Genomic DNA, 25014 nt, shown 5'->3' with positions numbered 1-25014 from the left:
GGCAGAAAAAAAAGACATCAGCTTTCTCTTAACTGACTTTAAGCAACCACACTGATCAGTCTCACACGTGGAAAAAACAGAAAATAAAACTTTACACACAGGATAGGGAGATTTAGACTGTTTTTCAAACTTTAAGAAAATAGTGCAGTCCCGGTTGAAAAAAATAATTTTACTGTTTTTGCCAGGCAGGTGCTATGTGTGTGGACTTGTTTGGGTGCTCCATCACCGACCTTTATCAGATGGGCTGAAGAGCTGGGTGTTTGGCAGGTCACGCCGGCAAAGATAAATCTGTGCCTGGTATTTTTCTGCCTAAAGAAAAACTACCTTCTCGTGTTATCTGAAACATTATCCTTATCATACCTGATACATTTTTAATACTTATTTCTTTGCTAATCTTTTTTTAAATATGTTATTGGGTTTAATAGTAGATCATTTAGAAACTAAGTCAAGATCAGTATTAAGTTCTCTAAGTTAATTTACTTGAAAATATGGTAATGGCGTCCTAGTTTAATGGGTTTAATAGTAGATCATTTAGAAACTAAGTCAAGATTAGTATTAAGTTCTCTAAATTAATTTACTTGAAAATACGGTAATGGCGTCCTAGTTTAATGTGCTCTTACAGAAGTCTGACCTTCTCCCAGTAATCCATAAAAGCAGTGTTCACGTCCATCTGGTGGTAACAGGCGTTTTCAGCATGTTCTCCAATCTAAGGATGGTTTTCTCTGTGGGATCTATATCTCAACACTTCTTTTTCTTCTGAAGCATGATTGGTTTACAATGTCGTATTAGTTTCTGGCGTACAGCATAGTGATTCAGTTACACATATACTCAGGTTCTTTTTCATATTCTTTTCCATTATGGTTTATTACAGGATATATTACCTCACTGCTAAACCATCAGTTCAATCTTTTTTCTTTTAACTTCAAATCATGGCAACCTTTATCCACAGACCAAGAGTGTGAAGCAACTGGCATGACATCAGAGACAACCAGAGGGAAGTGGAGGTGGTTTAGCCATTCAGTCCTGTTCAACTCTTGTGACCCCATGGACAGTAGCCTGCCAGGCTCCTCTGCCCATGGAATTCTCCAGGCAAGAGTACTGGAGAGGGTTGCCGTTTCCTTCTCCAGGAGATCTTCCCAGCCCAGGACTCGAACCCAGGTCTCCTGCATTGCAGGCAGATTGTATACCGACTAAGCTATTAGGGAAGCCCTAGAAGCTGCTAAAACACACCCAGGATCCTTCCTGGAGGAGACGTCTTTGATGAACAGGGTCTTTGGCTGTGAGCCAAAACCACCACCACAAAGAGAACCCCGCCAAGCAATAGGGTTTCGGTGAAAACCTACACGCTCTGAGTTCCCTTTGGAGTTCACGTCCTTCACTTTTACATTGCTGATTCTTTCACAGTCTTGTTTTTTTCACTGTCTGGAAGAATGGGTGGTTTGTTTTAGACCACAGCCATGCAACACACAGTCAGAGCTTCCCTTGTGTATTGTTCTCCTCTGGTCTCTAATCGTCACCTGTGTAAGACTTTTTCTCCAAAAAGACTGTCCCCAAATATCAGGCTGTACTTTTCTGAGCCACTGTAGCACCTCTCTCAGTCCTGGGGACATGGTGAAATCTCTCCTAGGAAATGAATGGGATTGAAAAAGAAGGGACACGAACCTAATTCTCAAGTCAGTGATTCATAACCCACAGAAACTAATGCGTTTCCATAATTACAGTAACCACAATTTGAGGTAGTTAGGCACCAGTTAAAGGCACTAATCCTTCGATTACTATGGGCATTCAATCTGGGAAAAAAAAAAAAAAACAATTGAAACCAAAGGCACCAATCCATTGGCGAGAACTAACTCTGAGTCTATATTCCTCAGTTCTTACTAAATGTATTGAAAAGAGTGCTGACATTTAGACTGTAATCCAGAAATCTCACTTAGTCACAGTGGAAGAATAGGTCTCAAAATAAAAGTGTTGAGTAGAATATTATAAATGAGATTTTGAAGTACCCAACCCACTGGGAGATCTACAGGCCCAAGTTAATTTCTAAACCAACTCCTTCCTGAAACAGAGACACAATCTCAGACACCATGTGTCCCAGGTGCTATACAAAACATGCCGCATGTAATTGAATAATCACCAAAAAGAAACTGAGGCTCAAACAGGTGAGAAAATGTCTCCAAAAGCATGCAACCAAAATCCACCTTGCCAGTGGAGTAGCCCAAATCATCTGTTAAATAGGAAGCGTCATGACCCTCAGGTAGTTTTAGAGACTTACCCACCATTACATTGGGGTCAGGGTCAAACCATTCCTAGAACAAGGTCTCCTGAGTCATGCTTGAGGCTTGCTTTCCTTTATAGAATAAACAATGACTTAATTTACTAGCTGCACAAAAGTTTAACAAGAATTTTCCAGAGAAGCCTGGAACAACACTCCACATATTTTTTCTTATAAACAAACCCCTTCATCTTCCAAATAACATGCTAAAAACTTTTAAAACTCTTCTTTGCAACTCATGTTGAATAGAAACAGAAGTGGCGGACTTGGGACTCCTTTGGACCCTGGGGTTGAGAGCTGCCTCACAGAAGAGGAAGCAGAATCTCCAAACACTTCCTCGCAGCCCACGTCCTCTGCTTGGCGCCATTTGCTCACCTGTGGTCTTCTCTGCTTTTCAAGTCACGATCCACAGATTTGCTGACGCAAAAGTCAGGGATGAGGAGATGGAGAGAATTGGTAGCAGGAGTCCTGCGTAATATGGCACAGATGTCAAGCTCAGCCCAAGACCCAGACAGACTCGGGTTTGGATCCTGGTTCTTTCATTTCTCATCCATTGATGGAGGACAATTTATTAACCTCTGTTTCCTTGTCTTTCACCATGGTGCTTATCCCCAAGGTCGATATGAAAAGGAGATGAAAATCAGTTCTCAAAACGTATTAGCCATTATTATTTCCTAGAGCTGGAAGTAAAACTATGTTGTTGCCCATAAACTGTATGCTGGCAGCTAAAGAAATGGAGTTTTTTTGCTATGACTGAATTCCTACTGGATACATTCTAACGAGACTTCCTACTTTTAGCTCAAATTTATATTTTGAAGAATTTTACATGTGTTTTTCATTTAATCCTCACAATAACCCCATAAATGAGGTTTGGAAGATGAGGAAATACACACTTAAAAGAGCAAAGAGTTTGACCACAGTCATGTTCTAACAGTGACAGCAATGTCTTCAGAACATAGGTCTGTTCATCTCAAAATTTAGCTACTGATCTGTACTGACCAGCCATTATACTGAACTTGCCACGGAATCATAAAAAAATGTGAGAAATGAAGTCATGGGATAATCAGGTTGAGAGTTTAAGAATGACACAGATTTATACTATTCTATCATCCTTAGCTATGCAGTGATCACTGAAGTTGCCAGAGCAAGTCATAAAGTCCTTTGCACAAATTATAGGGAATTATATACATTTTATATATGTTTTTCACATTATATACATTCATTGCACCTAGACTTGATGCTTTTGAACTGTGGTGTTGGAGAAGACTCTTGAGAGCCCCTTGGACTGCAAGATCCAACCAGTCCATCCTAAAGGAGATCAGTCCTGGGTGTTCATTGGAGGGACTGATGTGAAGCTGAAACTCCAATACTTTGGCCACCTGATGCAGAGAACTGACTCATTTGAAAAGACCCTGATGCTGAGAAAGATTGACGGCAGGAGGAGAAGGGGAGGACATAGGATGAGATGGCTGGATGGCATCATCGACACAATGGACATGGGTTTGGGTGAACTCCAGGAGTTGGTGATGGACAGGGAGGCCTGGCATGCTGTGGTTCATGGGGTCACAAAGAGTCCAACACGACTGAGCAACTGAACTGAACTCTACTAGGTAAGTATACAGAACTGATGTTCCATTCTGATTTCTTTGAAAGTATTGAATTCCAAAGTGCTGAACTTAGGAGTATGCAGACACATCTATTATAAAATGGACATATTGCACATAGATACATGCTAGTAATTCTCTTATTCTTTTCATCATCATAAATAAAGATGTCTTTCCCACAAACAACTGTCAGTAGAAATGTGTTATTTTTCAAGACAAATTATGCCTAATAATTTCTTATGTTTCCATACCTGTTGCCACCTTAATTTGGCTTTAATGATCAGCCAAAATCTGCTATAAATTTTAGGGGTAAACACTATGAATTGACATGTATATCACACATGTTCTTTTTCTGTTCTTTGTCTTTTAGCTTAGTTGAAATTCATACCATTAACTGTTACTTTGAAGAGAAAGCTCTTGGTGAGGTTGGAGTGTTGGCAAGGAAGACGCTGGCCTTGATGACTTTCCCCTATCAAGGGTCCAGTTCCTAGACTTTGCCAACAACGAGGGCGTGGAGCTTTTTTTCAAAGGCTGGTTCACAGAGTCCTATAGCTCAGCCTAGATACCACCAGTTTATTCCTTAGTCATAAGATCTCGATGGTAAAAAGGGCTGGGACACTCGCATCACTGGCCAAACCATTTTATGAATGGAAGTTTGCAGGATAAACAAAGGAACCAGAAAAGGAGAGAGTTGCTGGCTGATTCTATACAGGAAAGACTTCCCCCTGGGGCTGAATGAGTCTGGGGTTCCAGTCACCCCCCTCTGCCAGTCAGTGCTTTGCCATTGCCTTCATGTCTTGGAACAGACTCCTGGGGCTTTCCTTTGGGAGCCTAAGTGGGCTGTTTCCAGGAAACCTTTTCTAACAGACTTATGCACATATGCACTATGGCATTTAAAACCTGGATTTAGACCCAGGCTGGGCTGCTGTCCTAGCTCTGCGGTCTTAGTTAGATATAAATTCTCTAAGCCTGAATTTCCTTATCTGTAAAGTGAGAATGATATTCCTTTCTTTCAGTATTCTGTAGGGATTAAATGAGATAATAACTTTAATGCACTATGTGGTATCTACTACATAGGAGGTGCTTATTATATGACATCTATCACCATTTTAAATAAAAATGTTATAAGCACATATTATTTATAAATAAATATTTAATACTGACATCTGAATTTTGCATGGAAGGAAAAATAGTGCGAGGTTGCTGACTCATTGAAATTAATGGTCTTCAGACTAGTTCTTTGTGCATGCTGCTGCTGCTGCTGCTAAGTCACTTCAGTCGTGTCCGACTCTGTGCGACCCCATAGACGGCAGCCCGCCAGGCTCCCCGTCACTGGGATTCTCCAGGCAAGAATACTGGAGTGGGTTGCCATTTCCTTCTCCATTGTGCATGCTGGGAATCAACTATTTTTATTAGATAAGTGGTGTCAATAAGCACAATTTTAATAAAATTAGCAAGTAGCAGCACTAACTGTGTTTGTAAGTAAAGATTATGAAATTTTTGTTAAATGCAGAGTTCAAAAATTTAGTGGCTTATTGTTACCAAAAGGGATATGTGGGGGTAGGGATAAATTAAGAATTTGGGAATAACATACACTTACAACTATAAAATAGTATCCACTATTATTTTATGTATACTGTACTTTATATATATTATATATAGAATAGATAACCATCAAGGACCTGCAGTATAGCACAGGGATATACTCAACACTTCGTAATAACCTGTATGGGAAAAGAATCTGAGTAGATATATATAACTGAATCACTTTGCTATACACCAGAAACTAACAAGGCATTGTAAATCAATTAAACTTCAATTTAAAATTAATTAATTCCTAAAAAAAGATGTAGAAGGGAAAAAGGATTTCATAGTCAATAAGTGCTTTTTGTGGATCATTTCATCTCCATGGAAGGAAATATTTAGAGAAACCAAAAAGGTCAAACTAACCTGAAGTACAATTTTGTTGACAAGAGTTTAAGTTACCTTTAGCATATTTCATTACACTGTAATCAGAACCATCAACAAATATTTACCAAAGTGCCTACCAGTGTTGGTTGCATTCATGGCTAACTAATATGAAAAATTACTAAGAAGTGTACAATAAGGTACCTGTCTTGGATGATTAAAATCTAATTGAGCAGACAGAAGGTAGCATAAACATAAATTTATTTTTTTTTAAAAAGTGACAAAAACTAGCCTACAAAATTTTCCATTTTTTTGGAAATGTGGCCAGATTACTCTAATATTGAAAGATATTTTAAAACACAAAGCTTATGATGAGGGAAGACAGTAAAGGATTCTGTAATTATCACAAAATGTTGGTCAATAACCTTACAAAGAAAGATTTAGATCAAATGATATGAAAATGTCAATATTCAACCATTTTTTAACATGCATAACCAGAACTTTTTTATGGTTTAATTTCAGTGAGCCATTCTTTAAACTCAGATATATATTGGCCTGTGTGTAACCCATAAATTTTACCCACTCTAAACTCCTGATTATTTCTTCTGGGGCTTTTTCAGATTCAAAGTAAATTTGAGGAGAAAAAAAATTACATGATATTTAAACTCAGGGGATTGAAGAACCAGCATAAAAAGTTGATTAGTGATGCATGAAGTTTCACTCAATACATTTTATAAAGGGAAAAGTGCTAATGTGCTTGGTAGAGTCACTCCAGTAACTCCAATTATTGACAGTACAATGCAGTGAAATTAACAATCAGATTTAAGAATAATTTTCCCCAATAAAGGACTTGTTTTGCTTAGAAGATTGTGCGGATTACAAACACTTGTGGGCTACAGTTTCTACCCAAAATATTTAACTTCACAACAGATTGTAAATAATTTCAATGTAATATAATGGAGAAATTTTTATTTTTAAAGTTTTATGTCTTCAGAGGTTGTCCAGTTTAACTAAAGTCCCTTTTGTCATTTTTGAGATACAGTGGATCTCAAAATTTTAAATGCATCTATATTTTGCCATGTATTTTTAAAGTAAGTTTTAATTCCTATTCAACATTAAAATTACTTACAACCATACATCTAAAATCCAAGTTTTTAAGAAGATGTGATAACCTGATCCGAATAGACAAAGAAAGATTTAAAAAAACAATCAAAATGTGCTCCCTGAAAATAAGAGATAGATAATGTAATTGAAGAGTACTTCTCTATCATTTGCTGATAAACTAAAAACTCTCCTAATGTGAAAGGTTGTCATCATAATTTAGGAGCTCTGAAAATCTAATAACCTTTCATTTTCAAGCACTTGAAGACACCAAACGCACAGCCCACATCCATGTCTTGGCATCACTTTATAAGAACCAAAGTCTTTCGGCCTTGTATGATTGTAACCCATAATGTGAGGTCTTGATCTGATTATATCTTTTCCTAGTATGTTAGATTATTGGAGATTATTATTTCATCAAGTAGAAAAATTAAACTTAACCATTTTTGAGAGCTAGAGAATATAATTCCCAATCAAATGAATTGGTATCAGATTCTGAAGACATTTGAAGCTAGACATTCATTTATCTTAATGATCAGAAATTTAGATATACCAAAATAAAAGCTATTAACCAAAATTTTTTTGGACAAAGCTCATGAACAGTTTGTTTAGTCATTGATGTATGTCTGGCAGAGTCACTTCTGCTTTCAGATAAATTTGTTTACTGAAAGAAAACACAAAACAACTGTCTCAAAAGCCATCAGTAATTTTTCCAAAATCTGGCAAATATTCACAGTAAAGAGAATACTGATTGTCACTGGTGTTAGTGGTCAATACATCACTAGTTACTGAAAAAGTGGTATAGCAAATAACCAGCTTGCATTCCAAGCCTTAGCTAAAAACTAAAAGCAAAAACAAATGCATTTAGAAAAGAGATCCTGTGAAGGACTGGGTTGGCCAAAATGTTTGTTCAAGTTTTTCCATAATGTGAAAGGAAAATACAAATGAACTTTTTGGCCAACCCAATACTAATTATAATAAACATTGGGTTAATATGCATAACATATAAAGAGCTCTTTAAAACTCTACTCAAATCTCCATAATGGCCTATATGGGAAAAGAATCTAAAAAAGAGAGGATATGTGTATATGTATAACAGATTCACTTTGCTCTACACCTGAAACTAACACATTGAAATCAACTATACTCCAATAAAAATTAATTTTTTTAAATCTATTTTTTAAATGAAATATGTGAACAGGAAAACTAAAGATTTACAAAAGACAAAATACTAAAGGCCAATAAATATAATTTTTTAAGCTCTACCTCATTAGTAATCAAAGACTTACAAATTTTTAAAACTGTATGAAATAATATTTACAGTGTTGATGATGCAGGAAATAGGCCCTATGGGATAGAGCTGGGGTCCGAATAAATTGTTACAATCTTCCTCAACAACAATTAAAGCTCAAAATCTCAAAGCAATCAAGAAAGAGAAAACCTTTCTGATTGTCTCAGCTACAATTCAGGAAAAATTATTGAAAAAATATCCCACTCATGAAAACACTCATGTATATATATAAAGATTTTTGTAATACTTTACACACATATATACATACGGGTTTCCCTGGTGGCTCAGACAATAAAGAATCTGCCTTCAATGCAGGAGACTGGGATTCAATCCCTGGGTGGAGAAGATCCTTTTGAGAAAGGAATGGCTACTCACTCCAGGATTCTTCCCTGGAGAATAAAAGATCTTAAAATATCCATTATGTTATAGACTCAGAAACTTAATACTGCAAATGTAATCTTATTTCTAAAATCAGTTTCTGCATTGAGGTCTTCTGGAAGAATAAACACAGAAGAGTAGCCTAGATATATCTCAAAGAAGAAAGGAGAAAAGTTAACCTGCACATTTTACTAAGTATTATTTTAGAACTAATATTGACTTAGTATGAAGCAGTTCATTAATACACCAAATTACAAGTCTCAAACAGTACTGCTGTGTCAGGCTCTGTCATGCAACGGGTAACCCATTGGACTTCTCTTTTTTTTTAGTCACTTTTATTTTTTTTAATTTATTTAATTGGAGGCTAATTACTTTATAATATTGTAGTGGTTTTGCCATACATTGACAGCAAAAGAGACACAAATGTGTAGAAGAGTCTTTTGGACCCACTGGACTTTTAAAACAGCACTGTTATGACATGAACTGTGCTCCCCGCCCCCACAAAATCCCTATCTACCCAGTACTTCAGAATGTGATTGTATTTGGAGATCAAGTCTTTAAATAAGCAATTAAATTAAAATGACATCATTAGGGTGGGCCCTAATCCAAGATGACTTGTACCCTTACAAGAAAAGGAAATTTAGACACACACACACACACACACACACACACAACAATGCCAAGACACAGGGAGGCCAAGGAGGAAGACCTCAAGCAGAAATAAACCGTGCTGACAACTTGTTCTTGGTCAACGAGCCTCCAGAATTGTGAGAAAATAAATTTCTGTGGCTGGTCTGTGGCATCTGTTATAGCAGCCCCAGCAAACTGAAATACAAAGATGAAGGATATTTAATAATTTAGTACATGATGAAAATGGCCTTTCAACTCAGTGAGGAAAGAAGAAAATATAGGCAAAACATTTTCTGATATAAATTGTAGCAGTGTTTTCTTAGGCCAGCCTTCCAAGGCAATATAAATAAAATCAAATGGGACCTAATCAACTCAGTGAGGAAAGGATCAGTTCAACAAATTATTTTGGAATAATGTTGGCTTCCCTTTGACTCAGTTCGTAAAGAATATGCCTGCAAGGCGGCAGACCTGGGTTCAATCCTGGGTTGGGAAGAGCCCCTGAAGAAGGGAAAGCCTACCCTCTCCAGTATTGTGGCCTGGAGAATTCCATGAACTGTATAGTCCATCTGGTCGCAAAGAGTCGGACACAACTGAGCTACTTTCACTTTTCACATATTGGGAAAAAATTAACTATTTTGAGTTCATAATTTGTAGCTCTATTATAAAGCATAAACTAAAACACCTTGGTTGGTCTTCATTTTCAATGAAAAGCATTTGTATAGTAATAGAAGAAAAATAAATATAACCTTGAGGGAAGGGAGAGTTTTCTAAGCACTAAAATATCACTTAATGTATCATCTTATCTGTCTCATTTACCAAACTTCAGTTCATGTGTAGTTCTGTTTATTATATTCTATATAACAAAAAATACAAAAAGCAAAACTAAATGTAAAACCACAAGTGAAGGAAAATATTTACTACATATACAGTAGACAAATAATTTTTTTTAATGTAAAGAGTTCTTATTAATCAATGAGAAACAAATATCACGGTCAAAAAATAGCCATGAATTGACAAAAGAAGAAATAAAAATGGCCACAGGACACGAAAAAGATTCAACTTCACAGCAGTAATGAAAATGCAAATTAATGAATGAGATACAGTTTGTACTCATCAAACTAGCAAAGAGTTTCTAAAAATAATAACAATGAGAATCTTTTCTTTCATATTTAGCACTTAAAAATAAAAGATATTGTTCCCTACCCAAAGTTCAATATACAGTCAAGAAATTTTCTGCAAAAAAATTAAACTTTGTTTTTTGACATTTAAGCTCTTGAGACATCTGGAGTTGGATTTTGTATGTGGTACGACACACGGGGCTTCCCTAGTGGCTCAGACAGTAAAGAATCCGCCTGCAACGCAAGAGAGCCAAGTTCAATCCCTAGGTTGGGACGATCCCCTGAAGAAGGGAATGGCTACCCAGTCCGGTATTCTTGCCTGGAGAAGTCCATGGACAGAGGAGCCTGGAGTTGCAGAGTCAGACATAGACTGAGCCACTTTCACTTTCGTGACACTGGAATTCAATTTTCAGGTTTATATTTTCCTATTATTAACCATTAATAATTATTATTAACCATTTTTACCCAGTAGAATAATCCATCCTTGCCCCAGTAATCTAGCATACCACCTCTGTTATATGGCAAACTGCAGTTCATGGGCTGTCAAGCGTATTAATATTTTGTTTGTCAACTTTCTTATTTCTATGCCTTTTTAATGATAGGTTCAGAATAAACCCTAGTATCTAATAGGGCAAGAGTCTCTTTTTATTTTTCTTCTTTAAAATGTTCTAGTTACTCTTAGCTCTTCACTTTTTCACAAAAATTTATTCATTAATTTATCACATATCATGAAAAACCTTGTTGGGACTTTTATTGGACTTTCATTGAAATTATAGATCAATTTGAAAATTGACATTCTCAAAATATTATCTTCTCATGAATGAATATGATATGAACTTTTATTAATCTTTTTAATATCTCAGTGAAGTTTTATGATTTTTTCTTTCTCAAAGAACTTTTAACATTTTATACTGTTCTCAGATTCCTGATATTCTCTAAAGTCGGAGTCTTTTTTTTCCTGTCACTTTTGCTAGAACATTGAAATGATAGTAACTTTTGTATATTCAGCCATATTATGGTCTCTCCTGTTGTTTTAGTAATTTTCTGAAGGTTCTTTTTTGCTATGTAAATAAAATATAGTTTGAAAATGATAGATTTCTTTCTTTCTCTGCAAACCTTATGCTTAAATCTATAGTTCTCACATTTTTTGCTTCATATATTTTGAGGTGGTTAATTGGGCGTATATGTGTTTTGTTTGGTTTTTTTTTTTAGTTTTTTATTTTTTAAATTTTAAAATCTTTAATTCTTACATGCGTTCCCAAACATGAACCCCCCTCCCCGTATATGTGTTTAGAATTTACTACATCTTCCTGGTGAGTTGAAATTTATTTCTTTTCTCTATTACTAATAAGGTTTTTGTCAAAAAGTGAGTTTTGTCTGATGTTAATGTAGCTCTACCAGCTTTCCTTTGGTTAATATTTGTTCATTTCCTCCATCCTCTTATTTTCTGGTTTGGGGTGTATTTGTGCTCCAGCTATAGCCATATGAAAAACATAAGTCTGGCATATTTATAATCTGAAAGTTCCTTTGAACTGGTAAATTCAATCCATTTGTAGTTATTATAATTAGTGATATATTTGTATACCTTTCTATCATCTTATTTTACTCTTTCAATTTGATTCTGCTTTCTGGTTCTTTTTTTAACCCTTTCTTATTTTTTTCCTTCTCTCAACAAGTTAAGAATTGAGCATAATCTGATATCCCTTATCTTTCCCTACATCTTCATCAGTTTCCTTTATGTTGATCTAGCATTTTAAGCCTGGGAAATCATGAGTAAAGTTTCCCATTTTGTGTTCTTTGCTATTGATTATATCTTTAAGTTAACAAACTTTACTGAGACGCTTGATCATCTTTATTTCACACATCTCTTGTGTGCATGTGACAGTGAAAATTCTGGGTACCAGAAATTACAATCATTTCCTGCCCCACCGAACAGCTCCTCGCGTCAGTGTTTCATCCTCAGCTACCTGTGGGCAGGCAGCACTAAGACGAGGCAGTCCTTAAATTACAGCCCACCACCTCCTCTTTCTCTCAACCTCCTGCTCTCCCAGGAAGCTTCCTCACTGCCCGGACTTTGTTTCTGAGGATACACACTGCAGCAGTCTGAACCACAGCCTTGGGGGCAGACACTAAATGCTCCAGGCTAAAGCAGAACTCTGAAATCTCATCTCCTATTTAATCATCCCACAGACACACCTGGCTGCAGTCACCACCCCTAACACACACACACACACACACACACACACACACACACACACACACCAGTTCAAAGCAATCTTCTCGGTTCTTTTTCTAAATCTTAATATTTTCTTTCTATAATTTGTCCAGATGTGGCAGACGAGAACCAGTAATCTCTGCTAGTTCAGCATTGTATAAGAACTCAAATCTCAGAAAATTTTATGTAAGAAATGTCCATTACAGAGACTTCCCTGGTGGTCCAATGGCTAAGACTCTGCACTCCCAATGCACAGGGTCCGGGCTCAACCCTTGGTCAGGGAACTAGATTCCACATACCACAAGTAAGGGTTACATGACGCAGTTAAAAATCCTGCATAATACAACCAAGACTGACCATTGCGAGTGCCACAACTAAGACCCAGTACAACTGAATAAATATTTGAAAAAAAGAAAGAATCATCCATCACAGGATCTTTATAACAGGAAAACAGTTTTTTCAACCCATAGTAAAATTTTAAATAAATAGATTCAGTGTATCTATAACATAGAACACAAGGTAGCCATTTAATTGTATTGTAGAAAAAACATCAAATGGTGTGGGAAAGCAGCCTTAATAGTGGATAAAAATTTTAAAACCTGTTTACAAAACTAGCCTGCAATATGATTTGAATTCTCTCTGTCTGTCGTCTCTCTCCTTGTGTATATATATATTTACATATATGTATATATATACATAAAATATATACATGCATATGTACACAAACACATATACAAATAGGAACAGCAGAATGCATGTAAATATTGGCAAAACCAGAATAAGTCTGCAGCTCATTTTATTGTATTTTACCAATGTCAATTTCCTTATTTTAATAATGGTTATATGAGATGTTATCATTGGGGGAAGCTAGGTGAAGTTTACATGGGGACTCTGCATTGTGTTTGTAACTTCTTATAAGTCTAAACTTATTTTAAAGTACACATTGTGACAGAATTTGGAGGGTGGGAGGGATGGTAATCCTGCTTAGCAGCCATTCCTCCTTTCTGAGATCACTTCATTTCCCCTTTGGAGAATAAAAGTGTAAATATTTCCCCACCGTGCACAGGCAGTCTTGATGGAGTTCTAATCCAGGAGACTCGAATTTGCAAGCCAAATTCATCCACAAGATCCATCACAGATGACGTCAGCAAGAAAACTCCTCTCATAGCCAACGCCTAGGGACACAACCCAAGCTGGTCTCATCAGACCCTCTCTTGAGGGACTTTTCTTCTGACCAGAGTGGTGCAAAAAGGGAAGACGGTTGGAGACTCTTAATCCCAAGCGCCCAAATAACTCTTGTTGTCCTGGTCCAATGCTTTTTACTCTGTGATCTACATGGCACCGAACCAATACAATCCTTTTGTGTTTGAGTTCAGTGAAGCCAGTAAACAAAGAACTATAACTCAGTAAATACTGTCTCATCCATGTCCATTTTAAATAAACTCAAGTTAATGTGTCCTTCTGTGAATTCACTTCAAATTAGGGACGAACGTTCACAGATTCTCATTTCTTTGAATAATGGCTCTAATTAAAATCTTTCCCAACTCTGCCAAAATTTAATAGATTCTTCCCATCTCTGCCTCTGGCCTCCAGACTGATACTTTCACAGAGCGTTTTGTCTACCAGATCAATTTTCCGGCCAGACAGTCTTAAGATAGTTGGTTTCACGTCAGGGAAATTCTCTGTCAAAACTAAAAGACTTGTGCTCGCAATTCTTTGGAACATTATTTAGACAAAGGACATCAAGAAATTGATTGTACATAAGACTATAGACTTTGGAATCAAGCTGAGCTGACTGGAAGCTTGTCTCCATTGTGTGCCGGTGGTTCAGAGCTTGTGCGACTTAGCTGACCTCTTTGAACTTCTGTTTTCTCCTTCAAAAATGAAAGATAATATCACTGCCTTGTGGATCATTTGGAGAATTAAGTAACAGTTTCTGTACTGCACCTGAAATTGTGTCAGGCACAAAGTGAGAGAGTCATTAACCTTCGGCTGTGCATCAAACAACACAAGGGAGAAGAAAAAGAAAAAGAGGACGAAGAAGAGAGAAAAGGAAGAATGAAGAGGGGAACATTGTGCTCCTTCCTCTACCGTAAAGACAACGGAATGGAGACGGCTTTATGTTTTTGTATAACGTTATATACATTATCTCCTTGTATCCTTGCAGCAGATCGACGAAATCGACAATGCACGTATTCTTTTCCCTGCTGTAATGAGTGGAGACTGAGGCACTGTGCTGAGGTAGGGGAAGGTGCCAGGCCCAATAGCTAAAATTCTGACCCAGGCCCTGTGATTTCCTCTTCCTGATCCACTTTTTTTTTTTTTAATAACATTTACAGATGCCACCAACAACTGCCTGGTTCAGAATTGTCTCCCTCCCATGCCAAAAATCAAGACTGTCACTGGTGTTATATCCTGAACAATCATTTAGGCTAGGTGTGCAAAAGAAAAAGTACTATATGTGCAGGAAAGTAACAGATATGAGAATTGTCCCCTAAATCAAGTCTTAAAATCAGGACAGCTATCTGCAAAATAATTCAGACTATGTCACCCAATGGACTGCAGTGGTACTCAGCTGGCACTTGACCACGGGACAGTGTCAGGCCAGGACAAAATAATACATGTGTTTTATGATGTCTCATTATGAGCTGCAACAGCTTTCAAATCCACAGACATTTGACTATCAGACAGTATCATGACAGGACAAAATCTGACTTATTCTTTCTCTCTGTTAGAGAAAACATGATCTTGTTAAAAAAAAGAAAAAACCTCTCACCATATTTTGTATTTTATGATTTTGACAATATCCTATATATGGTAGAGAAAGCAAATAATTCTATCAAATGTATCACTGCAATAAGCTATAACAATGAATGGAAACACCTTCTACCATAGAATAACAGCTGGCTCTCATCACAATTACAATAATAGAATTAAGAGCCCATAGTGAACTTATCAAAATGTTTAATCTGTAAGTGAAGGTATTAATACAAATCAAGGTAGACTCCTAAAATGTTTGGTGAGGAAACTTTAGAAATGATTACCTTAACCACTATCCCCTTTATCCATTTTTAGGTCATGAATAAAGGTCAGAGAGATGAACAGGTTTTCCAAGCCAATGAAGACACAGCAAATAAGATGGTAGAAAGCTTTCAAGATTTGGAATCTGGAGTATGAATTTTGTCTCTACATCATGCCATCTCTATCACCTTTCTTGTGTCATTTAATAATATATACAATTAATGGGAACCTACTGTATAGTGCAGGGAGCTCTACTCTATGCTCTGTGGAGACATAAATGGGGAGAAAATCCAAGAAAGAGGGAATATATGTATGCGTATAACTGATTCACTTCGCTATACAGTGGACACCAACACAACATTGCAAAGCAACTATATGCCAATAAAAGTGATTTTAAAAATAAATGAAAATACAAATGTAAAAATTGTCTCTATATAAGCTATAATAATTCATATTTTGGTATTCAGGGGGAAAATAGTCCAACTACTTCCTCATAGTAAAATGGTGTAATTATTAAAAAAAATAAATGCATAGCTGATTCACTTTGCTGTACAGCAGAAACCAACACAATATTGTAAAGCAACTATATTCCAATTCTTAAAAAAATTACCAAAAACAGACTCCAGGGAGTGAAGCCATTCAGAGTAAAACTTTTACAAGCACAGCTGTGGAACAAAGTGAGCACATAATCACCTTGGATTAATAATACACCTAAGTAGCACTTACCGGTACCAGACACGCTTCTAAGTTCTCTGCATGCATTAACTCTTTTACTTGTCACAGTATTGCAGAGCAGGTACAATTAGGAACTCCATTATACAAATAGGCACTTTTAGCTCCATTGTACAAATATTATGAACTCCACTATAAAAAAATTGGGCTTCCCTGGTGGCTCAGATGGTAAAGAATCTGCCTGCAATGCAGGAGACCAGGGTTCAATCCCTGGGTTGGGAAGGTTCCCTGAGAAAGGAAAGGCAACTCACTCCAATATTTTTGCCTGAAGAATCCTATGGACAGAGGAGCCTGGCAGGCTACAGTCCATTAGGTCACACAGAGTCAGACACAACTGAGCGACTAACACTATACAAATAAGGAGCTGGGGCAGAAGATTCTTTTCTCTTGTTCACAATTCTCATCAATGGTGGAGGATTTGGACACATACATTCTAATTCCAGAATTTATGCTCTTAGCCACTATAATTTTTCTTTAATACACGAATCTGGGTGGCAACAGGATACCTTGACTCAGTAAATGATTTTATTTATGGATGGCTCTCAAAAAGAAAAAAATTAACGAATCTGGCTAGATTGATAAGATGTCATCATAGCTATTGCTCTTCCTTATCTACAGAACAATCATGATTTAGACATATAATTGATATCACCTTGAGTTCTATACAGTTATTTGATTTATATTTATTTGTACTAAAGGCTTTCCTTCATTCCAATCCCAAAGAAAAGCAATGCCAAAGAATGCTCAGACTACTGCACAATTGCACTCATCTCACATGCTAGTAAAGTAATGCTCAAAATTCTCCAAGCCAGCCTTCAGCAATACGTGAACGGTGCACTTCCAGATGTTCAAGCTGGTTTCAGAAAAGGCAGAGGAACCAGAGATCAAATTGCCAACATCCACTGGATCATTGAAAAATCAAGAGAGTTCCAGAAAAACATCTATTTCTGCTTTATTGACTATGCCAAAGCCTTTGACTGTGTGGATCACAATAAACTGTGGAAAATTCTGAAAGAGATGGGACTATTAGACCACATGACCTGCCTCTTGAGAAACCTATATGCAGGTCAGGAAGCAACAGTTGGAACTGGACATGGAACAACAGACTGGTTCCAAATAGGAAAAGACGTACATCAAGGCTGTATACTGTGACCCTGCTTATTTAACTTCTATGCAGAGTACATCATGAGAAACGCTGAGCTAGATGAAGCACAAGCTGGAATCAAGATTGCTGGGAGAAATATCAATCACCTCAGATATGCAGATTACACCACCCTTATGGCAGAAAGTGAAGAGGAACTAAAAAGCCTCTTGATGAAAGTGAAAGAGGAGAGGGAAAAATTTGGCTTAAAGCTCAACATTCAGAAAACAAAGATCATGACATCTGGTCCCATCACTTCATAGGAAATAGATGGGGAAACAGTGGAAACAGTGTCAGACTTTATCTTTTTGGGCTCCAAAATCACTGCAGATGGTGACTACAGACATGAAATTAAAAGACGCTTACTCCTTGGAAGAAAAGTTGTGACCAACCTAGATAGCATATTCAAAAGCAGAGATATTACTTTGCCAACAAAGTACTTTGCCTTGTCTAGTCAAGGCTATGGTGTTTCCAGTGGTCATGTATGGATGTGAGAGTTGGACTGTGAAGAAAGCTGAGCGCCAAAGAATTGATGCGTTTGAACTGTAGTGTTGGCGAAGACTCTTGAGAGTCCCTTGGACTGCAAGGAGATCCAACCAATCCATTCTGAAGGAGATCAACCCTGGGATTTCTTTGGAAGGAATAATGCTAAAGCTGAAACTCCAGTACTTTGGCCACCTCATGTGAAGAGTTGACTCATTGGAAAAGACTCTGATGCTGGGAGGGATTGAGGGCAGGAGGAAAAGGGGATGACAGAGGATGAGATGGCTGGATGGCATCACCGACTTGATGGACGTGAGTTTGAGTGGACTCTGGGAGTTGATGATGGACAGGGAGGCCTGGCGTGCTGCGATTCATGGGGTCGCAAAGAGTCAGACACGACTGAGTGACTGAACTGAACTGAACCGAGAGGCTTTTTAAAAATTTCATGTAGTTTATCCAAAATAAAACATCAATTTTTAAAATATGGAATAAAAAATTTGATATATAAATTTTGAAAAGGGCAAACTAGGTAAAAATGGGTAGTAAGAAAAATGAAATCTACCTAATATGTCTGATCTTCTAAAAACAATATGAATTATCAATATTGGTATAAGAGTAAATGAACTTAACTATACCAGTAACCATAGAATAAATTAGAAAGTTAGTCAAAGTCTTTCTCCTAAGAAAAGCACTGGGTCTGAATATCTTTACAGAAAAATTTTAGAATCCTCTCTAGAAACAGATCTATATAAACAGTCATCTCACAGACCAGGAGTCAGGAAACTACAACATAGGTTGTCCTGTCACCTGCTTTTGCAAATAAAGTTATACTGAAACACATGCTCTGTCATTTGCATATAGGCTATATGCTCATATAATCATTCTGAAGAAATACTTGAAATATATGCAGTAATACATACATAATATGTTTCATTGCAATGCTGTTTATAATTGTGAACAATTGAGAATATCCAACAGCACGATTGAATACATTATGAAATATCCATGTTATGAAATACCACACAAGATATCATAGGAGGCGAGATAAATCTATATGTATTGAAAGATCTTTAGACATCCTAGTAAGTGATAAAAACAATATCTAGAATGCTGCATACCATGTAATACCATTTATGTTTAAAACTCCCAAAAGCTTTTCTCTCTCCCATTATATCTGCATATAAACACACACAGACACACGCACACATACATATATTTATAAACTGATTATCAACTGATTGCATTTGGGTTCAGTTCAGTTCAGTTGCTCAGTCATGTCCGACTCTTTGCAACCCCATGAACCGCAGAACCCAGGCCTCCCTGTCCATCACCAACTCCCAGAGTTTACCCAAACCCATGTCCATTGAGTCAGTGATGCCATCCATCCACCACATCCTCTATCATCCCCTATCATCCCCTTCTCCTGCCCTCAATCTTTCCCAGCATCAGGGTCTTTTCAAATGAGTCAGCTCTTTGCATCAGGTGGCCAAAGTATCGGAGTTTCAGCTTCAACATCAGTCCTTCCAATGAACAAACAGGACTGATCTCATTTAGGATGGACTGGTTGGATCTCCTTGCAGTCCAAGGGACTCAGGAGTCTTCTCCAACACCACAGTTCAAAAGCATCAATCCTTCAGCACTCATCTTTCTTTATAGTCCAACTCTCACATCCATACATGACCACTGGAAAAGCCATAGCCTTGACTAGATGGACCTTTGTTGACAAAGTCATGTCTCTGCTTTTTAATATGCTATCTAGGTTGGTCATAACTTTCCTTCCAAGGAGTAAGCATCTTTTAATTTTATAGCTGCAATCAACATCTGCACTGATTTTGGAGCCCAAAAATATAAAGTCAGCCACTATTTTCATTGTTTCCCCAACTATTTGCCATGAAGTGATGGGACCAGATGCCATGATCTTAGTTTTCTGAATGTTGAGCTGTAAGCCAACTTTTTCCCTCTCCTCTTTCACTTTCATCAAGAGGCTCTTTAGTTCTTCTTCACTTTCTTCCATAACGGTGGTGTCATCTGAGGTTATTGATATTTCTCCCAGTAATCTTGATTCCAGCGTGTGCTTCATCCAGCCCAGCCAGCGTTTCTCATGATGTACTCTGCATAGAAGTTAAATAAATAAACAGGGTGACAATATACTTTGACATACTCCTTTCCCTATTTGGAACCAGTCTGTTGTTCCATGTCCAGTTCTAACTGTTGCTTCCTGACCTGCATATAGGTTTCTCAAGAGGCAGGTCAGGTGGTCTGGTATTCCCATCTCTTTCAGAATTTCCCACAGTTTGTGGTGATCCACACAGTCAAAGGCTTTGGCATAGTCAAGAAAGCAGAAATAGATGTTTTTCTGGAACTCTCTTGCTTTTTCAATGATCCAGAAGATGTTGGCAATTTGATCTCTGGTTCCTCTGCCTTCTTCTTATTTGGGTGAAAGAATGCAATTAGGAGTGGTGAAAGAAATTTTAGCTTCACCTGGTTTTTTGTTAATATCCATGGAAATAGTCTATTCATATGCTTTTTCATGGAAAATGTATGTTTTAAAAAATTCAAATCATAGCAACAGTTCTTTTTTTTTTTCTCCTTATGGCCCACAGGGCAATATCTGAGGCCCCCTACACATTGCATATGCTGGCATGTGTTACATAGGTAGGATATAGAAACTCCTCCAAAGATTAAAATTACAAAGAAATCACATTATCTGTGGGTTTTGTTTCTACTAATTCCACAGGAAAGCATTGCATGATTATCAGAGAAGAGTCCATGAAACATTGCTTCCAGTAAACTTTCCAACAGACAAGACAGAATTCATTCATGATAAGTGGATAGCTTGATCGATGACTGATAGATAGACAAGAGAAATAAACATACATATGTTCAATTATTTTCTAGATGTATCTAAATATACATCACACTACTGTTTGCTGTTAGCAGTGAACATGACTAAGCATCAAGGAGAAAAATCTGCTATGTTTTCCGAAAAGGTTTTACAAAGGGAACTGACAGATTCCAAAGACCTCTAAGAACCATCTTCCTTTGAACCTGGTGACTACTTCTGTCCTCAAGACTCAGAACTAGATAAAACATTTTGTGAAGACCAAGCCTGGAACCGAAGAACCTCACCCAGGCCAAGAGCCTGTTCTTTTTCCATTTAGCCTCACTTTTGTAGGAACTGTTTACCAAAGATGGGATAGTTTATTTATCCACTCACCCACAGTTATCCATCTGCTCCTAATATCTCTCCAGTAAAACCTTTTAATACTACATGAGCTGGACATCAATTCCCAAGAGCAGCCAGAGCTCATGGTTTCGCTTTCCCTTCAAGAACAACAGTAACTCTCCTCATTAAGTTCTTGTCACCCTCAGCACCCTCTTCCATGTTAGCCCTTGGAGTAAACCATGGAGCAGGATTTAGTAATCATGTAAGCAACAATGTTTTCTTAGTGCTTGGGGTTTCATGGTTGTTGATAGCAAAACAAAAGACCACCGGTTGTTACTAATCAATCTGAATCCTAGGACTAGGGACTTGGGGTCCTGTAGGAGCCTTGTGGAGAGCCTATAAGGACTAGCAGAGTGCTACAGGCTGGCCATCTAGATGTGAAGCCAGTCCTGAATCTTCTCTCTTTACCCACTCGTGACCTGTCTACAGTCTGAATGTGACTGTAGGGTTCCTTAAATGTAAGTTTCCTTGGCCTAGACCAACCACGATATAGAGAAAGGATATCAACAGAGAGACACTGTGGCCCAGGGAAGCCTGTGCTAAAGCAAGGCTCACTCTTGCCTCCTAGCACCACCACCTTAATCTAGCTGTGCTTCTGGATTCCAAGGGTTTCCTGTCTCTACCAGCAGGACTTGGCTTTCCTCCCTTTGCTGTTCAAACATAATCTTGTTTGCGCATCACTTAGTTTATTTAACATAAGCATGACTAACATCTCCTGAGTCCCATTCCTATGCCAGGCACTTTCCAGCCATATTCTTATTTAATCCTCACAACCACCCCATGAGACATTACATTTTGTCCCATTTTACTAAGGATAATAGCAATACATTGTCCAAGATCACACAGCTTTAAAGTGGTGAATCAGCACTCAGCTCCAATCTTTCTGATTTCAAATCCCAAGCTCTCAACCACTGTGTAATAAGATTTCCAATGTCTTAGTGCCACAAGATGGTCATCAAATGACATTTAAGATTGTTTCTGACAAGTCCAATTACATAAAAACCTTAGAATATTAAGTCTGTTTGCTGCTGCTGCTAAGTCACTTCAGTCATGTCTGACTCTGTGCGACCCCATAGACAGCAGCCCACCAGGCTCCCCCATCCCTGGGATTCTCCAGGCAAGAACACTGGAGTGTGTTGCCATTTCCTTCTCGAATGCATGAAAGTGAAAGGTGAAAGTGAAGTCGCTCAGTCGTGTCTGACTCTTAGCGACTCCATGGATTGCAGCCCACCAGGCTCCTCCATCCATAAGATTTTCCAGGCAAGAGTACTGGAGTGGGGTGCCATTGCCTTCTCCTTAAGTCTGTTTACATTCATTCAAATGTTCATTCATCAAAGAAACATTTACTTAAGTTCTGCTATGTCTCATTTCAGCTGCAACAAAGATTCACATATCAGGAAGATACTATCTCAGCAGCTCATAGTCAAGCAGAAGAGACAGACACATAAATATCCACAATACAGTAGACAGAAGTGACACAATGGAAAGACACTGGCAGTTCCCCTCTTCTCTACAAACATTTCCTATTTCTCAGCCTTAATTAGATCTCCTATTCTTTACAATTTTCATAACTACATTTTTGCACAAATAATTTTATAATACCTCCTGCACATAAAATTATCAGACTCATTAAAGAACTAACAATCTACTAATCTTTTGCCCAAAATTTGATCGTGATAGCTCATGTATTTTTATTTGTTCTTAAATTTTGTAATTTGATAATACAATGCTAAGATTAACTTAAATCTCCCAAAGATTATTCACCTTAAAAATTGTTATGAAAAAAATTTGTAAAAAACATACCTGATTAAATACTATTACCCAAAATATACAAAGAACTCTTAAAAATCAAGAGTAAGAAAACAAACAGCCCAATTTAAAAAAGAGCAAAAGATCTGAAGAGACACTTCACCAAAGAAGATATACAGATGGCCAATAAACATGTGAAAAGATGCTCCACATTATCTGTCATTAAGAGACTGTATTTAAAACCACAGTGAGATATCACTATACCCCAATAGAATGGCCGAAATCTGGAACACCGACAACAACAAATGCTGACAAGGGTTTGTAGCAACAGGAAATCTCATTTATTGCTGGTGGGAATGCAAAACAATACAACTTGTTTGGAAGACAAGCAGTTTCTTATCAAAATTAAGCAACATTCTCTTACCATATGGTCTAACAATCATGCTCCTTGGTATGGTATGTATGTCCACACAAAAACCTATACACAGATGTTTGTAGCCTAACTGCCAAAACTTGGAAGCAACCAAAATGTCCTACAAGTAGGTGAATCAATAAATAAATTTTGGTGCATCCAGATAATAGGATATTATTCAGAACTAAAAAAGAAATGAGTTGTCAAGCCACCAAAAGACATGTAGGAAACTTAAATGCAGATAACTAAGAGAAAGAATCCAATCTGAAAAGACTATATACTGTGTGACTCCAACTATATGACATTCTGGAAAGAGCAAAACTATGGAGACAGTAACAAGATCAGTGATTTTCAGAGGTAGGAGGTTTGCATAGGCAGAGCACAGGGGATTTTTAGGTCAGTGAAACGACTGTGTATGATACTATACTGATGGATACGTGTCATTATGTATTTGTCAAAACCCTTAGAATGTACAACACCAAGAGTTGTAAAGCTCACGGGGCTTTGCGTGATGTAGGCTCCTCCGTTATAACAAATGGACCTCTCTGGTAGAAGAGGTTGACAGTGGTGAAGCGATGCATGTAGAAAGGAGAGGTCATGTGGGAAATCTCTGTACCTTTCCCTTAGTTTTGCTATGAACCTAAAGCAGCTCTTAAAAACAATTTTCTTTTAATGTCCATTCAAAATTAATTCTGTTTTATCTATTCCATCCTAGTCGTGGATTAAATGTATTTTCCCCTGAAGATGTATCATCCTCTTCAATGTCCAAACCATTCAATTCATTTCATATAAATGAAAAGAATAAAAAGAGGCCCAGGAAGGGAAGCTGAGTCACTGAAACACAGCAGCGTCTGTGTGTATATTTCAGTTGGCCCCCGTAGAAAGGGGAGGTTGCGTGTCACATCTATTCGGCAGTCATGGTACAAACAGGCTCCCATCCCTTCAAGTACAGTAACATTCAATATTATTTAGTCAACTTCTTAGAGCTCTCTAAAATAACCCAAGTCCTTACTCCACTCTCCTTACTAACCACATGTTTTGGAAAAACACCATTAGGGTGCAACTGGCACTGACATTTTCCAAATAAAACATGCATTTCTGAAAATATAAATTCTCTTATTTTTCTGTTGTAAACACTGGTTTTGTTGGCAAATGGAAATGTGAGTAGCAGTTATTGTGGTGAAGCAGTTGGAATGCCTGTGGAGTTTTTTCATATTTCCACAGGCCCAAGGCCACAGTGATGGCTTTCCCATCAGGCCCGTGTCCTGGCAACTCCCTGGGCAACTCCTGATGGACTTCTTGGCAACAGGACATAGGAGGTGCTGCTCTGAGCTCTCTCCCCACAGCTGTTCACTTGTCACTGGGATTATAGTATTCATGCTGCATTCTCATCACCATAGATTGCATGAAAGGTAAGGTCTCACAGTTTTGTGCAGTCGTGACAGAGGATAAGCCAACCATCTATTTCTCCATCACAAATCAACCCCCAAAAGATCAGTGGCCAGGCTTCCCTGGTGGCTCAGCGGTAAAGAATCTGCCTGCCAATGCAGGAGACACGGGTTCAATCCCTGATCCAGGAAGATCCCACGTGCCTCGGCACAACCGAGCCCGTGTGCCACAACTAATGGGGCTGTGCTCTAGAGCCCAGGAGCTGCAACTACTGAACCCACGTGCTTAACAACCCAGGCTCTGCCACAAGAGAAGCCACCATCATGAGAAGCCCAGGCATAGCA

Source organism: Ovis canadensis, chromosome 8 (assembly GCF_042477335.2).
Source record: "Ovis canadensis isolate MfBH-ARS-UI-01 breed Bighorn chromosome 8, ARS-UI_OviCan_v2, whole genome shotgun sequence".
NCBI lineage: Eukaryota > Metazoa > Chordata > Mammalia > Artiodactyla > Bovidae > Ovis > Ovis canadensis.
Note: the sequence above shows the minus strand (reverse complement) of the source record.